Raw genomic sequence first — 19003 nt, forward strand, 5'->3', positions numbered from 1 at the left:
GGAACTCGGTGTGATGAAGTCACACATCAGAAAGCAATCTCTCAGAAAGCTTCTCTGTAGTTATTATGTGAGGATATTTCCTTTTTCACCATGGGTCCCTGTGGGCTCCCAAATATCACTTTCCAGTTTCGACGAAAAGAGTGTTAGCAAACTGCTTCCTGAAGTCTAACTTATAAGTCTGTGAGATGAACTCACATATCAGAAAGAAATTTCTCAGAAAGCTTCTTTCACGTTTTGAACGGATGAAATTTCCTTTATCAGCGTAGGCCTCAATGCGTTCCAAGGATGCCCTTCTCAGGTTCCTCAAAGACAGTGTTAATGGACTGCTCCACGAAACAGAAGTGTAACTCTGTGAGATGAATTCACACATCACCAAGAAGTGTCGAAGAAAACTTCTTTCTAGTTTTCATCTGTGGATGTTTCCTTTGTCACTGTAAGTTTCATAGCGCTATGAAGTATCTAATTGCAGATTTCCAGAAAACTGTGTTAACAAAATGATCACTGAAGAGAAACGTGTAACTGTGTGAGTTGCATTCACTCATGGCAGTGCAGTTTCTCAGAAAGCTGCTCTTTAGTTATTATGTGAGGATATTTCCTTTTTCACCAGAGCCCTCAATGAGCTCCCAAATATACCTTTGCAGAATCCACGACAACAGTGTTAGCAAACTGTTCCAAGAAGAGAAGGGTGGAACTCTGTGTGATGAAGTCACACATCAGAAAGCAATCTCTCAGAAAGCTTCTCTCTAGTTATTATGTGAGGATATTTCCTTTTTCACCATGGGTCCCTATGGGCTCCCAAATATCACTTTCCAGTTTCCACGAAAAGAGTGTTAGCAAACTGCTTCTTGAAGTCGAAATGATAAGTCTGTGAGATGAACTCACAGATCAGAAAGAAGTTTCTCAGAAAGCTTCTTTCACGTGTTGAACGGATGAAATTTCCTTTATCAGCGTAGGCCTCAATGCGATCCAAGGAAGCCTTTCTCAGGTTCCTCAAAGACAGTGTTAATGGACTGCTCCACGAAACATAAGTGTAACTCTGTGGGATGAATTCACACATCACCAAGAAGTTTCTACGAAAGCTTCTTTCTAGTTTTCATCTGTGGATGTTTCCTTTGTCACCGTAACTTTCATTGCGCTATGAAATATCTAATTGCAGATTTCCAGAAAACTGTGTTAACAAACTGATCACTCAAGACAAACGTGTAACTCTGTGAGTTGCATTCACACATGGCAGTGCAGTTTCTCAGAAAGCTGCTCTTTAGTTATTATGTGAGGATATTTCCTTTTTCACCAGAGCCCTCAATGAGCTCCCAAATATACCTTTGCAGAATAGGAGACAACAGTGTTAGCAAACTGTTCCAAGAAGGGAAAGGTGGAACTCTGTGTGATGAAGTCACACATCAGAAAGCAATCTCTCAGAAAGCTTCTCTGTAGTTATTATGTGAGGATACTTCCTTTATCACCATGGGTCCCTGTGGGCTCCCAAATATCACTTTCCAGTTTCCACAAAAAGAGTTTTAGCAAACTGCTTCCTGAAATCTAAATTAAAAGGCTGTGAGATGAACTCACAGATCAGAAAGTAGTTTCTCAGAAAGCTTCTTACACATTTTGAACGGATGAAATTTCCTTTATCAGCGCAGGCCTCAATGCGATCCAAGGAAGCCCGTCTCAGGTTCCTCAAAGACAGTGTTAATGGACTGCTCCACGAAACATAAGTGTAACTCTGTGAGATGAATTCACACATCACCAAGAAGTTTCAAAGAAAGCTTCTTTCTAGTTTTCATCTGTGAATGTTTCCTTTGTCACCGTAAGTTTCATTGCGCTATGAAGTATCTAATTGCAGATTTCCAGAAAACTGTGTTAACAAACTGATCACTGAAGAGAAACGTGTAACTCTGTGAGTTGCATTCACACATGGCTGTGCAGCTTCTCAGAAAGCTGCTCTTTAGTCATTATGTGAGGATATTTCCTTTTTCACCAGAGCCCTCAATGAGCTCCCCAGTATACCTTTGCAGAATCCATGACAACAGTGTTAGCAAACTGTTCCAAGAAGGGAAGGGTGGAACTCTGTGTGATGAAGTCACCCATCAGAAAGCAATCTCTCAGAAAGCTTCTCTGTAGTTATTATGTGAGGATATTTCCTTTATCACCATGGGACCCTACGGGCTCCCAAATATCACTTTCCAGTTTCCACAAAAAGAGTGTTAGCAAACTGCTTCCTGAAGTCTAAAATATAAGTCTGTGAGATGAACTCACAGATCAGAATGAAGTTTCTCAGAAAGCTTCTTTCACGTTTTGAACGGATGAAATGTCCTTTATCAGCGGAGCCCCCAGTGCGATCCAAGAAAGCCCTTCTCAGGTTCCTCAAAGACAGTGTTAACGGACTGCTCCACGAAACATAAGTGTAACCCTGTGAGATGAATTCACACATCACCAAGAACTTTCTAAGAAAGCTTCTTTCTATTTTTCATCTGTGGATGTTTCCTTTGTCACCGTACGTTTCATTGCGCTATGAAGTATCTAATTGCAGATTTCCAGAAAACTGTGTTAACAAACTGATCACTGAAGAGAAACGTGTCACTCTGTGAGTTGCATTCACACATGGCAGTGCAGTTTGTCAGAAAGCTGCTCTTTAGTTATTATGTGAGGATATTTCCTTTTTCACCAGAGCCCTCAATGAGCTCCCAAATATACCTTTGCAGAATCCACGACAACAGTGTTAGCAAACTGTTCCAAGAAGGGAAGGGTGGAACTCGGTGTGATGAAGTCACACATCAGAAAGCAATCTCTCAGAAAGCTTCTCTGTAGTTATTATGTGAGGATATTTCCTTTTTCACCATGGGTCCCTGTGGGCTCCCAAATATCACTTTCCAGTTTCGACGAAAAGAGTGTTAGCAAACTGCTTCCTGAAGTCTAACTTATAAGTCTGTGAGATGAACTCACATATCAGAAAGAAGTTTCTCAGAAAGCTTCTTTCACGTTTTGAACGGATGAAATTTCCTTTATCAGCGTAGGCCTCAATGCGTTCCAAGGATGCCCTTCTCAGGTTCCTCAAAGACAGTGTTAATGGACTGCTCCACGAAACAGAAGTGTAACTCTGTGAGATGAATTCACACATCACCAAGAAGTGTCGAAGAAAACTTCTTTCTAGTTTTCATCTGTGGATGTTTCCTTTGTCACTGTAAGTTTCATTGCGCTATGAAGTATCTAATTGCAGATTTCCAGAAAACTGTGTTAACAAAATGATCACTGAAGAGAAACGTGTAACTGTGTGAGTTGCATTCACTCATGGCAGTGCAGTTTCTCAGAAAGCTGCTCTTTAGTTATTATGTGAGGATATTTCCTTTTTCACCAGAGCCCTCAATGAGCTCCCAAATATACCTTTGCAGAATCCACGACAACAGTGTTAGCAAACTGTTCCAAGAAGAGAAGGGTGGAACTCTGTGTGATGAAGTCACACATCAGAAAGCAATCTCTCAGAAAGCTTCTCTCTAGTTATTATGTGAGGATATTTCCTTTTTCACCATGGGTCCCTATGGGCTCCCAAATATCACTTTCCAGTTTCCACGAAAAGAGTGTTAGCAAACTGCTTCCTGAAGTCGAAATGATAAGTCTGTGAGATGAACTCACAGATCAGAAAGAAGTTTCTCAGAAAGCTTCTTTCACGTGTTGAACGGATGAAATTTCCTTTATCAGCGTAGGCCTCAATGCGATCCAAGGAAGCCCTTCTCAGGTTCCTCAAAGACAGTGTTAATGGACTGCTCCACGAAACATAAGTGTAACTCTGTGAGATGAATTCACACATCACCAAGAAGTTTCTAAGAAAGCTTCTTTCTAGTTTTCATCTGTGGATGTTTCCTTTGTCACCGTACGTTTCATTGCGCTATGAAGTATCTAATTGCAGATTTCCAGAAAACTGTGTTAACAAACTGATCACTGAAGAGAAACGTGTAACTCTGTGAGTTGCATTCACACATGGCAGTGCAGTTTCTCAGAAAGCTGCTCTTTAGTTATTATGTGAGGATATTTCCTTTTTCACCAGAGCCCTCAATGAGCTCCCAAATATACCTTTGCAGAATCCTCGACAACAGTGTTAGCAAACTGTTCCAAGAAGGGAAGGGTGGAACTCGGTGTGATGAAGTCACACATCAGAAAGCAATCTCTCAGAGAGATTCTCTGTAGTTATAATGTGAGGATATTTAATTTATCACCATGGGTCCCTATGGGCTCCCAAATATCACTTTCCAGTTTACACGAAAGAGTGTTAGCAAACTGCTTCCTGACGTCGAAATGATAAGTCTGTGAGATGAACTCACAGAGCAGAAAGAAGTTTCTCAGAAAGCTTCTTTCACGTTTTGAACGGATGAAATTTCGTTTATCAGCGTAGGCCTCAATGCGATCCAAGGAAGCCCTTCTCAGGTTCCTCAAAGACAGTGTTAATGGACTGCTCCACGAAAAATAAGTGTAACTCTGTGAGATGAATTCACACATCACAAAGAAGTTTCTAAGAAAGCTTCTTTCATGTTTTCTTCTGTGGATGTTTCCTTTGTCACCGTAAGGTTCACTGCGCTATGAAGTATCTAATTGCAGATTTCCAGAAAACTGTGTTAACAAACTGATCACTGAAGAGAAACGTGTAACTCTGTGAGTTGCATTCACACAGGGCAGTGCAGTTTGTCAGAAAGCTGCTCTTTAGTTATTATGTGAGGATATTTCCTTTTTCACCAGAGCCCTCAATGAGCTCCCAAATATAGCTTTGCAGAATCCACGACAACAGTGTTAGCAAACTGTTCTAAGAAGGGAATGGTGGAACTCTGTGTGATGAAGTCACACATCAGAAAGCAATCTCTCAGAAAGCTTCTCTGTAGTTATGTGAGGATATTTCCTGTTTCAACATGGGTCCCTGTGGGCTCCCAAATTTCTAGTTTTCATCTATGAATGTTTCCTTTGTCACCGTAAGTTTCATTGCGCTATGAAGTATCTGATTGCAGATTTCCAGAAAACTGTGTTAACAAACTGATCACTGAAGAGAAACGTGTAACTCTGTGAGTTGCATTCACACATGGCAGTGCAGTTTGTCAGAAAGCTGCTCTTTAGTTATTATGTGAGGATATTTCCATTTTCACCAGAGCCCTCAAAGAGCTCCCAAATATACCTTTGCAGAATCCACGACAACAGTGTTAGCTAACTGTTCTAAGAAGGGAAGGGTGGAACTCTGTGTGATGAAGTCACACATCAGAAAGCAATCTCTCAGAAAGCTTCTCTGTAGTTATTATGTGAGGATACTTCCTTTATCACCATGGGTCCCTATGTTCTCCCAAATATCACTTTCCAGTTTCCACAAAAAGAGTTTTAGCAAACTGCTTCCTGAAGTCTAAATTATAAGTCTGTGTGATGAACTCACAGATCAGAAAGAAGTTTCTCAGAAAGCTTCTTTCACGTTTTGAACGGATGAAATTTCCTTTATCAGTGTAGGCTTCAATGCGATCCAAGGAAGCCCTTCTCAGGTTCCTCAATGACAGTGTTAATGGACTGCTCCAAGAAACATAAGTGTAACTCTGTGAGATGAATTCACACATCACCAAGAAGTTTCTAGGAAAGCTTCTTTCTAGTTTTCATCTGTGGATGTTTCCTTTGTCACCGTAAGATTCATTGCGCTATGAAGTATCTAATTGCAGATTTCCAGAAAACTGTGTTAACAAACAGATAACTGAAGAGAAACGTGTAACTCTGTGAGTTGCATTCACACATGGCAGTGTAGTTTCTCAGAAAGCTGCTCTTTAGTTATTATGTGAGGATATTTCCTTTTTCACCAGAGCCCTCAATGAGCTCCCAAATATACCTTTGCAGAATCCACGACAACAGTGTTAGCAAACTGTTCCAAGAAGGGAAGGGTGGAACTCTGTGTGATGAAGTCACACATCAGAAAGCAATCTCTCAGAAAGCTTCTCTGTAGTTATTATGTGAGGATATTTCCTTTTCACCATGGGTCCCTATGGGCTCCCAAATATCACTTTCCAGTTTCCACGAAAAAGAGTGTTAGCTAACTGCTTCCTGAAGTCGAAATTATAAGTCTGTGAGATGAACTCACAGATCAGAAAGAAGTTTCTCAGAAAGCTTCTTTCACGTTTTGAACGGATGAAATATCCTTTATCAGCGTAGGCCTCAATGCGATCCAAGGAAGCCCTTCTCAGGTTCCTCAAAGACAGTGTTAATGGACTGCTCCACGAAACATAAGTGTAACTCTGTGAGATGAATTCACACATCACCAAGAAGTTTCTAAGAATGCTTCTTTCTCGGTCTCATCTGTGGATGTTTCTTTGTCACCGTAAGGTTCATTGCGCTATGAAGTATCTAATTGCAGATTTCCAGAAAACTGTGTTAACAAACTGATCACTGAAGACAAACGTGTACCTCTGTGAGTTGCATTCACACATGGTAGTGCAGTCTCTCAGAAAGCTGCTCTTTAGTTATTATGTGAGGATATTTCCTTTTTCTCCAGAGCCCTCAATGAGCTCCCAAATATACCATTGCAGAATCCACGACAACAGTGTTAGCAAACTGTTCCAACAAGGAAAGGTTAACTCTGTGTGATGAAGTCACACATCAGAAAGCAATCTCTCAGAAAGCTTCTCTGTAGTTTTTATTTGAGGATATTTCCTTTTTCACCATGGGTCCCTATGGGCTCCCAAATATCACTTTCCAGTTTCCACGAAAAAAGTGTTAGCAAACTGCTTCCTGAAGTCGAAATTATAAGTCTGTGAGATGAACTCACAGATCAGAAAGAAGTTTCTCAGAAAGCTTCTTTCACGTTTTGAACGGATGAAATATCCCTTATCAGCGTAGGCCTCAATGCAATCAAGGAAGCCCTTCTCAGGTTCCTCAAAGACAGTGTTAATGGACTGCTCCACGAAACATAAGTGTAACTCTGTGAGATGAATTCACACATCACCAAGAAGTATCTAAGAAAGCTTCTTTCTAATTTTCATCTGTTGATGCTTCCTTTGTCACCATAAGTTTCATTGCGCTATGAAGTATCTAATTGCAGATTTCCAGAAAACTGTGTTAACAAACTGATTACTGAAGAGAAACGTGTAACTCTGTGAGTTGCATTCACACATGGCAGTGCAGTTTCTCAGAAAGCTGCTCTTTAGTTATTATGTGAGGATGTTTCCTTTTTCACCAGGGCCCTCAATGAGCTCCCAAATATACCTTCGCAGAATCCACGACAACAGTGTTAGCAAACTGTTCCCAGAAGGGAAGGGTGGTACTCTGTGTGATGAAGTCACACATCAGAAAGCAATCTCTCAGAAAGCATCTCTGTGGTTATTATGTGAGGATATTTCCTTTTTCACCATGGGTCCCTATGGGCTCCCAAATATCACTTTCCAGTTTCTACGAAAAGAGTGTTAGCAAACTGTTTCCTGAAGTCGAAATTATAAGTCTGTGAGATGAACTCACAGATCAGAAAGAAGTTTCTCAGAAAGCTTCTTTCACGTTTTGAACGGATGAAATTTCCTTTATCAGCGTAGGCCTCAATGCGATCCCAGGAAGCCCTTCTCAGGTTCCTCAAAGACAGTGTTAATGGACTGCTCCACGAAACATAAGTGTAACTCTGTGAGATGAATTCACACATCACCAAGAAGTTTCTAAGAAAGCTTCTTTCTAGTTTTCATCTGTGGATGCTTCCTTTGTCACCGTAAGGTTCATTGCGCTATGAAGTATCTAATTGCAGATTTCCAGAAAACTGTGTTAACAAACTGATCACTGAAGAGAAACGTGTAACTCTGTGAGTTGCATTCACACATGGCAGTGCAGTTTCTCAGAAAGCTGCTCTTTAGTTATTATGTGAGGATATTTCCTTTTTCACCAGAGCCCTCAATGAGCTCCCAAATATACCTTTGCAGAATCCAAGAAAACAGTGTTAGCAAACTGTTCCAAGAAGGGAAGTGTGGAACTCTGTGTGATGAAGTCACACATCAGAAAGCAATCTCTCAGAAAGCTTCTCTGTAGTTATTATGTGAGGATATTTCCTTTTTCACCATGGGTCCCAATGGGCTCCCAAATATCACTTTCCAGTTTCCACGAAAAGAGTGTTAGCAAACTGCTTCCTGAAATTCTAAATTATAAGTCTGTGAGATGAACTCACAGATCAGAAAGAAGTTTCTCAGAAAGCTTCTTATCACGATTTGAACGGATGAAATTTCCTTTATCAGCGTCGGCCTCAATGCGATCCAAGGAAGCCCTTCTCAGGTTCCTCAAAGACAGTGTGAATGGACTGCTCCACGAAACATAAGTGTAACTCTGTGAGATGAATTCACACATCACCAAGAAGTTTCTAAGAAAGCTTCTTTCTAGTTTTTATGTGTGGATGTTTCCTTTGTCACCGTAAGTTTCATTCCGCTATGAAGTACCTAATTGCAGATTTCCAGAAAACTGTGTTAACAAACTGATCACTGAAGAGAAACGTGTAACTCTGTGAGTTGCATTCTCACATGGCATTGCAGTATCTCAGAAAGCTGCTCTTTAGTTATTATGTGAGGATATTTCCTTTTTCACCAGAGCCCTCAATGAGCTCCCAAATATACATTTGCAGAATCCACGACAACAGTGTTAGCAAACTGTTCCAAGAAGGGAAGGGTGGAACTCTGTGTGATGAAGTCACACATCAGAAAGCAATCTCTCAGAAAGCTTCTCTGTAGTTATTATGTGAGGATATTTCCTTTTTCACCATGGGTCCCTATGGGCTCAAAAATATCACTTTCCAGTTTCCACGAAAAGAGTATTAGCAAACTGCTTCCTGAAGTCTAAATTATAAGTCTGTGAGATGAACTCTACAGATCAGAAAGAAGTTTCTCAGAAAGCTTCTTTCACGTTTTGAACGGATGAAATTTCCTTTATCAGCGTAGGCCTCAATGCGATCCAAGGAAGCCCTTCTCAGGTTCCTCAAAGACAGTGTTAATGGACTGCTCCACGAAACATAAGTGTAACTCTGTGAGATGAATTCACACATCACCAAGAAGTTTCTAAGAAAGCTTCTTTCTAGTTTTCATCTGTGGATGTTTCCTTTGTCACCGTAAGTTTCATTGCGCTATGAAGTATCTAATTGCAGATTTCCAGAAAACTGTGTTAACAAACTGATCACTGAAGAGAAACGTGTACGTCTGGGAGTTGCATTCACACATAGCAGTGCAGTTTCTCAGAAAGCTGCTCTTTCGTTATTATGTGAGGATATTTCCTTTTTCACCAGAGCCCTCAATGAGCTCCCAAATATACCTTTGCAGAATCCACGACAACAGTGTTAGCATACTGTTCCTAGAAAGAAGGGTGGAACTCTGTGTGATGAAGTCACACATCAGAAAGCAATCTCTCAGAAAGCTTCTCTGTAGTTATTATGTGAGGATATTTCCTTTTTGACCATGGGTCCCTATGGGCTCCCAAATATCACTTTCCAGTTTCCACGAAAAGAGTGTTAGCAAACTGCTTCCTGTAGTCTAAATTATAACTCTGTGAGATGAACTCACAGATCAGAAAGAAGTTTCTCAGAAAGCTTCTTTCACGTTTTGAACGGATGAAATTTCCTTTATCAGCGTAGGCCTCAATGCGATCCAAGGAAGCCCTTCTCAGGTTCCTCAAAGACAGTGTTAATGGACTGCTCCACGAAACATAAGTGTAACTCTGTGAGATGAATTCACACATCACCAAGAAGTTTCTAAGAAAGCTTCTTTCTAGTTTTCATCTGTGGATGTTTCCTTTGTCACCGTAAGTTTCATTGCGCTATGAAGTATCTAATTGCAGATTTCCAGAAAACTGTGTTAACAAACTGATCACTGAAGAGAAACGTGTAACTCTGTGAGTTGCATTCACACATGGCAGTGCAGTTTCTCAGAAAGCTGCTCTTTAGTTATTATGTGAGGATATTTCCTTTTTCACCAGAGCCCTCAATGAGCTCCCAAATATACCTTTGCAGAATCCACGACAACAGTGTTAGCAAACTGTTCCAAGAAGGGAAGTGTGGAACTCTGTGTGATGAAGTCACACATCAGAAAGCAATCTCTCAGAAAGCTTCTCTGTAGTTATTATGTGAGGATACTTCCTTTTTCACCATGGGTCCCTATGGGCTCCCAAATATCACTTTCCAGTTTCCACGAAAAGAGTGTTAGCAAACTGCTTCCTGAAGTCTAAATTATAAGTCTGTGAGATGAACTCACAGATCAGAAAGAAGTTTCTCAGAAAGCTTCTTTCACGTTTTGAACGGATGAAATTTCCTTTATCAGCGTAGGCCTCAATGCGATCCAAGGAAGCCCTTCTCAGGTTCCTCAAAGACAGTGTTAATGGACTGCTCCACGAAACATAAGTGTAACTCTGTGAGATGAATTCACACATCACCAAGAAGTTTCTAAGAAAGCTTCTTTCTAGTTTTCATCTGTGGATGTTTCCTTTGTCACCGTAAGTTTCATTGCGCTATGAAGTATCTAATTGCAGATTTCCAGAAAACTGTGTTAACAAACTGATCACTGAAGAGAAACGTGTAACTCTGTGAGTTGCATTCACACATGGCAGTGCAGTTTCTCAGAAAGCTGCTCTTTAGTTATTATGTGAGGATATTTCCTTTTTCACCAGAGCCCTCAATGAGCTCCCAAGTATACCTTTGCAGAATCCACGACAACAGTGTTAGCAAACTGTTCCAAGAAGGGAAGGGTGGAACTCTGTGTGATGAAGTCACACATCAGAAAGCAATCTCTCAGAAAGCTTCTCTGTAGTTATTATGTGAGGATATTTCCTTTATCACCATGGGTCCCTGTGGCTCCCAAATATCACTTTCCAGTTTCCACGAAAAGAGTGTTAGCAAACTGCTTCCTGAAGTCTAAATTATAAGTCTGTGAGATGAACTCACAGATCAGAAAGAAGTTTCTCAGAAAGCTTCTTTCACGTTTTGAACGGATGAAATTTCCTTTATCAGCGTAGGCCTCAATGCGATCCAAGGAAGCCCTTCTCAGGTTCCTCAAAGACAGTGTTAATGGACTGCTCCACGAAATATAAGTGTAACTCTGTGAGATGAATTCACACATCACCAAGAAGTTTCTAAGAAAGCTTCTTTCTAGTTTTCATCTGTGGATGTTTCCTTTGTCACCGTAAGTTTCATTGCGCTATGAAGTATCTAATTGCAGATTTCCAGAAATCTGTGTTAACAAACTGATCACTGAAGAGAAACGTGTAACTCTGTGAGTTGCATTCACACATGGCAGTGCAGTTTCTCAGAAAGCTGCTCTTTAGTTATTATGTGAGGATATTTCCTTTTTCACCAGAGCCCTCAATGAGCTCCCAAGTATACCTTTGCAGAATCCACGACAACAGTGTTAGCAAACTGGCCCAAGAAGGAAAGGGTTGAACTCTGTGTGATGAAGTCACACATCAGAAAGCAATCTCTCAGAAAGCTTCTCTGTACTTATTATGTGAGGATATTTCCTTTTTCACCATTGTCCCTATGGGCTCCCAAATATCACTTTCTAGTTTCCACGAAAAGAGTGTTAGCAAACTGCTTCCTGAAGTCTAAATTATAAGTCTGTGAGATGAACTCACAGATCAGAAAGAAGTTTCTCAGAAAGCTTCTTTCACGTTTTGAACGGATGAAATTTCCCTTATCAGCGTAGGCCTCAATGCGATCCAAGGAAGCCCTTCTCAGGTTCCTCAAAGACAGTGTTAATGGACTGCTCCACGAAACATAAGTGTAACTCTGTGAGATGAATTCACACATCACCAAGAAGTGTCTAAGAAAGCTTCTTTCTAGTTTTCATCTGTGGATGTTTCCTTTGTCACCGTAAGTTTCATTGCGCTATGAAGTATCTAATTGCAGATTTCCAGAAAACTGTGTTAACAAACTGATCACTGAAGAGAAACGTGTAACTCTGTGAGTTGCATTCACACATGGCAGTGCAGTTTCTCAGAAAGCTGCTCTTTAGTTATTATGTGAGGATATTTCCTTTTTCACCAGAGCCCTCAATGAGCTCCCAAATATACCTTGCAGAATCCACGACAACAGTGTTAGCAAACTGTTCCAAGAAGGGAAGGGTGGAACTCTGTGTGATGAAGTCACACATCAGAAAGCAATCTCTCAGAAAGCTTCTCTGTAGTTATTATGTGAGGATATTTCCTTTTTCACCATGGGTCCCTATGGGCTCCCAAATATCACTTTCCAGTTTCCACGAAAAGAGTGTTAGCAAACTGCTTCCTGAAGTCGAAATTATAAGTCTGTGAGATGAACTCACAGATCAGAAAGAAGTTTCTCAGAAAGCTTCTTTCACGTTTTGAACGGATGAAATTTCCTTTATCAGCGTAGGCCTCAATGCGATCCAAGGAAGCCCTTCTCAGGTTCCTCAAAGACAGTGTTAATGGACTGCTCCACGAAACATAAGTGTAACTCTGTGAGATGAATTCACACATCACCAAGAAGTTTCTAAGAAAGCTTCTTTCTAATTTTCATCTGTGGATGTTTCCTTTGTCACCGTAAGTTTCATTGCGCTATGAAGTATCTAATTGCAGATTTCCAGAAAACTGTGTTAACAAACTGATCACTGAAGAGAAACGTGTAACTCTGTGAGTTGCATTCACACATGGCAGTGCAGTTTCTCAGAAAGCTGCTCTTTAGTTATTATGTGAGGATATTTCCTTTTTCACCAGAGCCCTCAATGAGCTCCCAAATATACCTTTGCAGAATCCACGACAACAGTGTTAGCAAACTGTTCCAAGAAGGGAAGGGTGGAACTCTGTGTGATGAAGTCACACATCAGAAAGCAATCTCTCAGAAAGCATCTCTGTGGTTATTATGTGAGGATATTTCCTTTTTCACCATGGGTCCCTATGGGCTCCCAAATATCACTTTCCAGTTTCTACGAAAAGAGTGTTAGCAAACTGTTTCCTGAAGTCGAAATTATAAGTCTGTGAGATGAACTCACAGATCAGAAAGAAGTTTCTCAGAAAGCTTCTTTCACGTTTTGAACGGATGAAATTTCCTTTATCAGCGTAGGCCTCAATGCGATCCAAGGAAGCCCTTCTCAGCTTCCTCAAAGACAGTGTTAATGGACTGCTCCACGAAACATAAGTGTAACTCTGTGAGATGAATTCACACATCACCAAGAAGTTTCTAAGAAAGCTTCTTTCTAGTTTTCATCTGTGGATGTTTCCTTTGTCACCGTAAGTTTCATTGCGCTATGAAGTATCTAATTGCAGATTTCCAGAAAACTGTGTTAACAAACTGATCACTGAAGAGAAACGTGTAACTCTGTGAGTTGCATTCACACATGGCAGTGCAGTTTCTCAGAAAGCTGCTCTTTAGTTATTATGTGAGGATATTTCCTTTTTCACCAGAGCCCTCAATGAGCTCCCAAATATACCTTTGCAGAATCCACGACAACAGTGTTAGCAAACTGTTCCAGAAGGGAAGGTGGAACTCTGTGTGATGAAGTCACACATCAGAAAGCAATCTCTCAGAAAGCTTCTCTGTAGTTATTTATGTGAGGATATTTCCTTTTCACCATGGGTCCCATGGGCTCCCAAATATCACTTTCCAGTTTCCACGAAAAGAGTGTTTAGCAAACTGCTTCCTGAAGTCTAAATTATAAGTCTGTGAGATGAACTCACAGATCAGAAAGAAGTTTCTCAGAAAGCTTCTTATCACGTTTTGAACGGATGAAATTCCTTTATCAGCGTAGGCCTCAATGCGATCCAAGGAAGCCCTTCTCAGGTTCCTCAAAGACAGTGTTAATGGACTGCTCCACGAAACATAAGTGTAACTCTGTGAGATGAATTCACACATCACCAAGAAGTTTCTAAGAAAGCTTCTTTCTCGTTTTCATCTGTGGATGTTTACTTTGTCACCGTAAGTTTCACTGCGCTATGAAGTATCTAATTGCAGATTTCCAGAAAACTGTGTTAACAAACTGATCACTGAAGAGAAACGTGTAACTCTGTGAGTTGCATTCATACATGGCAGTGCAGTTTCTCAGAAAGCTGCTCTTTAGTTATTATGTGAGGATATTTCCTTTTTCACCAGAGCCCTCAATGAGCTCCCCCATAAACCTTTGCAGAATCCACGACAACAGTGTTAGCAAACTGTTCCAAGAAGGGAAGGGTGGAACTCTGTGTGATGAAGTCACACATCAGAAAGCAATCTCTCAGAAAGCCTTCTCTGTAGTTATTATGTGAGGATATTTCCTTTTATCACCATGGGTCCCTATGGGCTCCCAAATATCACTTTCCAGTTTCCACGAAAAGAGTGTTAGCAAACTGCTTCCTGAAGTCTAAATTATAAGTCTGTGAGATGAACTCACAGATCAGAAAGAAGTTTCTCAGAAAGCTTCTTTCACGTTTTGAACGGATGAAATTTCCTTTATCAGCGTAGGCCTCAATGCGATCCAAGGAAGCCCTTCTCAGGTTCCTCAAAGACAGTGTTAATGGACTGCTACACGAAACATAAGTGTAACTCTGTGAGATGAATTCACACATCACCAAGAAGCTTTCACGAAAGCTTCCTTCTAGTTTTCATCTGAGGATGTTTCCTTGTCACCAGTAAGGTTCATTGCGCTATGAAGTATCTAATTGCAGATTTCCAGAAAACTGTGTTAACAAACTGATCACTGAAGAGAAACGTGTAACTCTGTGAGTGCATTCACACATGGCAGTGCAGTTTCTCAGAAGCTGCTCTTTATTTATTATGTGAGGATGTTTCCTCTTTCACCAGGGCCCTCAATGAGCTCCCAAATATACCTTTGCAGAATCCACGACAACAGTGTTAGCAAACTGTTCCCAGAAGGGAAGGGTGGAAACTCTGTGTGATGAAGTCACACATCAGAAAGCAATCTCTCAGAAAGCATCTCTGTGGTTATTATGTGAGGATATTTCCTTTTTCACCATCGGTCCCTATGGGCTCCCAAATATCACTTTCCAGTTTCCACGAAAAGAGTGTTAGCAAACTGCTTCCTGAAGTCTAAATTAGAGTATGTGAGATGAACTCACAGATCAGAAAGAAGTTTCTCAGGAAGCTTCTTTCACGTTTTGAACGGATGAAATTTCCTTTATCAGCGTAGTCCTCAATGCGATCCAGGAAGCCCTTCTCAGGTTCCTCAAAGACAGGTTTTATTGGACTGCTCCACGAAAAATAAGTGTAACTCTGTGAGATGAATTCACACATCACCAAGAAGTTTCTAAGAAAACTTCTTTCTAGTTTTCATCTGTGGATGTTTCCTTTGTCACCGTAAGGTTCATTGCGCTATGAAGTATCTAATAGTAGATTTCCGGAAAACTGTGTTAACAAACTGATAACTGAAGAGAAACTTGTAACTCTGTGAGTTACATTCACACATGGCAGTGTAGTTTCTCAGAAAGCTGCTCTTTAGTTATTATGTGAGGATATTTCCTTTTTCAAGAGAGCCCTCCATGAGCTAGCAAATATACCTTTGCAGAGTCCATGACAACAGTGTTAGCAAACTGTTCCAAGAAGGGAAGGGTGGAACTCTGTGTGATGAAGTCACAGATCAGAAAGCAATCTCTCAGAAAGCTTCTCTGTAGTTATTATGTGAGGATATTTCATTTTTCACCATGGGTCCCTAAGGGCTCCCTAATAGCACTTTCCACTTTCCATGAAAAAAGTGTTAGCAAACTGCTTCCTGAATTCGAAATTATAAGTCTGTGAGATGAACGCACAGATAAGAAAGAAATTTCTCAGAAAGCTTCTGTCACGTTTTGAATGGATGAAATATCCTTTATCAGCGTAGGCCTCAAAGCAATCCAGGAAGCCCTACTCAGGTTCCTCAAAGACAGTGTTAATGGACTGCTCCACGAAAAATAAGTGTAACTCTGTGAGATGAATTCACACATCACCAAGAAGTTTCTAAGAATGCTTCTTTCTCGGTCTCATCTGTGGATGTTTCTTTGTCACCGTAAGGTTCATTGCGCTATGAAGTATCTAATTGCAGATTTCCAGAAAACTGTGTTAACAAACTGATCACTGAAGACAAACGTGTACCTCTGTGAGTTGCATTCACACTGGTAGTGAAGGTCTCTCAGGAAGCTGCCTCTTTAGTATTATGTGAGGATATTTCCTTTTTTCACCAGAGCCCTTCAATGAGCTCCCAAATATACCATTGCAGAATCCCCGACAACAGTGTTAGCAAACTGTTCCAACAAGGGAACGGTTAACTCTGGTTGCTGAAGTTCACACATCAGAAAGCAATCTATCAGAAAGCTTCTCTGTAGTTTTTAATTTGAGGATATTTTCCTTTTTCACCATGGGTCCCTATGGGCTCCCAAATATCACTTTCCAGTTTCCACGAAAAAAGTGTTAGCAAACTGCTTCCTGAAGTCGAATATAAGGTCTGTGAGCTGCAACTCACAGATCAGAAAAGTTTCTCAGAAGCTTCTTCACGTTTTGAACGGATGAAATATCCCCTTATCATCGTTAGGCCTCCATGCAATCAGGAAGCCTTCTCAGTTCCTCAAAGACAGTGTTAATGGACTGCTCCACGAAACATAAGTGTAACTCTGTGAGATGAATTCACACATCACCAAGAAGTTTCTAAGAAAGCTTCTTTCTAGTTTTCATCTGTGGATGTTTCCTTTGTCACCGTAATTTCATTGCGCTATGAAGTATCTAATTGCAGATTTCCAAAAACGGTTGTTAACAAACTGATCACTGAAGAGAAACGTGTACTCTGTGAGTTGCATTCAACATGGCATGCAGTTTCTCAGAAAGCTGCTCTTTAGTTATTATGTGAGGATATTTCCTTTTTCACCAGAGCCCTCAATGAGCTCCCAAATACCTTTGCAGAATCCACGACAACAGTGTTAGCAAACTGTTCCAAGAAGGGAAGGGTGGAACTCTGTGTGATGAAGTCACACATCAGAAGCAATCTCTCAGAAAGCTTCTCTGTAGTTATTATGTGAGGATTTCCTTTTTCACCATGGGGGGTCCCCAATGGGTTCCCAATTCACTTTGCCAGATTACACGAAAAGGAGTGTTAGACAACTGATTCGTTAGAAGCTAGTGTAACTCATCGGTTGAGATTGAATTCCCAGATCAGAAGCCAAGTTTCCTCAGAAAGCTTCTGTTCACGTGTTGAACGAGTGAAATTTCCCTTTACAGCGTAGGACCCCCTCAATGCGATCCAAGAAGCTTCCCGCAGTTCCTCAAAACAGTGTTAATGGACTGGCGCAGAAACATAAGTGTAACTCTGTGGAGATGAATTCACCATCACAAAGAAGTTTCTAAAAGCTTCTTTCTATTTTCATCGGTGAATTTCCTCTTGTCACCGTAAGCTTTCATTCGCAGAAGTATCATTGCAGATTCCGAAAACTGTGTTAGCAAACAACACTGAAGAGAAACATGTAACTCTGTGAGTTGCATCACACATGAGGCAGTTTCTCAAAGGTCTTTTTTAGTTTATTGAGGATATTTCCTTTTTCACCAAGCCCTCAATGAGCTCCCAATATACCTTTGCAGAACCAGACAAAGTTAGCAACGGTCCAGAAGGGAAGGGTGGAATCTGTGTGATGAAGTCCCACATCAGAAAGCAATCTCTCAGAAGCTTCTCTTTTACTTAGGATATTCCTTTCCACCATGGCCCCGGTGGCTCCCAAATCACTATTGCAGTTCCACGAAAGAGTGTAGCAAACTGCTTCCTGAGAGCTATTAAACTCTGTGAATGAAACAATCAACCAAAGAAGTTTCTCAGAAGCTTCTTTCACGTTTTGAACGGATGATATTCCTTTATAGTAGGCTCAATGCGATCCAAGAGTCCTTCTCAGGTTCCTCAAAACAGTGTTAAGGGACTGCTGAACATAAGTGTAACTCTGTGAGATGAATCACACATCACCAAGAAGTTTCAAAAAGCTTCCTTCGGATTTCTTTTCACCGAAGCGTTCATTGCGCTTGAAGTATCCTATGAGATTTCCAGAAAAGTGTTACAAACTGACACTGAAGAAAACGGTACTCTGTGAAGTGCATTCACACATGATGCAGTTCTCAGAAAGCTTCTTTAGTTTTGATCTGAGGATATTTCCTTTTTCACCAGACCCTCAATAGCTCCCAAATATCCATTGCAGACCAGAAACAGAGTTAGCAAACTCTCAAAAGGGAAGGTTAATACTGTGTGATGAAGTCACACATCAGAAAGCAATCTCTCAGAAAGCTTCTCTAGTTTTTATGAGGATATTTCCTTTTCACCTGGGCCCTAGGGCTCCAAATTCACGTTGCTCATTTCACGAAAAGTGTTAGCAAACTGCTTCCTGAAGGAAACTTGTAAACTGTCAGAGATGACTCACATCAGAAGTTCTCACGAAATTCTTTCACGTTTTGAGATGAATATCCCTTATCAGCGTAGGCCTCAAGCAGATCCAAGAAGTCCTCTCAGGTCCTCAAAAACGTGATAATGGACTGCTGCATGAACATAAGTGTAACTCTGTGAGATGAATCACACATCACCAAGAGTTCTAAGAAAGCTTTCTTTCAGTTTTCATTCGGGAATTTTTCCTTTGCACCTAAGTTTTCATTGCGCTAGAAGTATCATTGCAGATTTGCAGAAAACTGTGTTAGCAAACTGACACTGAAGAGAAACGTGTAACTCTGGAGTTGCATTCACACATGCAATGAGTTTCTCAGAAAGGCTTTTTCCAGTGTTTTGATGAGGAATCCTTTTTCACAGAGCCCTCAATGAGCTCAAAATATACTTTGCGAACACAAAAACAGGGTAGCAACTGTCCAAGAAGGAAGGGTGGAACTCTGTGTATGAAGTCACACTAGAAAGCAATCTCTCAGAAAGCTTCTTTAGTTATTATTGAGATATTTCTTTTTTTCACCATGGGCCCCTGGGCTCCCAAATCTCACTTGCAGATTCCACGAAAAAGTGTAGCAAAACTCCTTGGAACGAAAGCTTAACTGTGAAGAGACAGATAAACAAAGATTTCTCAGAAAGCTTCTTCACGTTTTGAACACTGATGATCCTTTATC

Source organism: Rhinopithecus roxellana, chromosome 2 (assembly GCF_007565055.1).
Source record: "Rhinopithecus roxellana isolate Shanxi Qingling chromosome 2, ASM756505v1, whole genome shotgun sequence".
Taxonomy (NCBI): Eukaryota; Metazoa; Chordata; class Mammalia; order Primates; family Cercopithecidae; genus Rhinopithecus; species Rhinopithecus roxellana.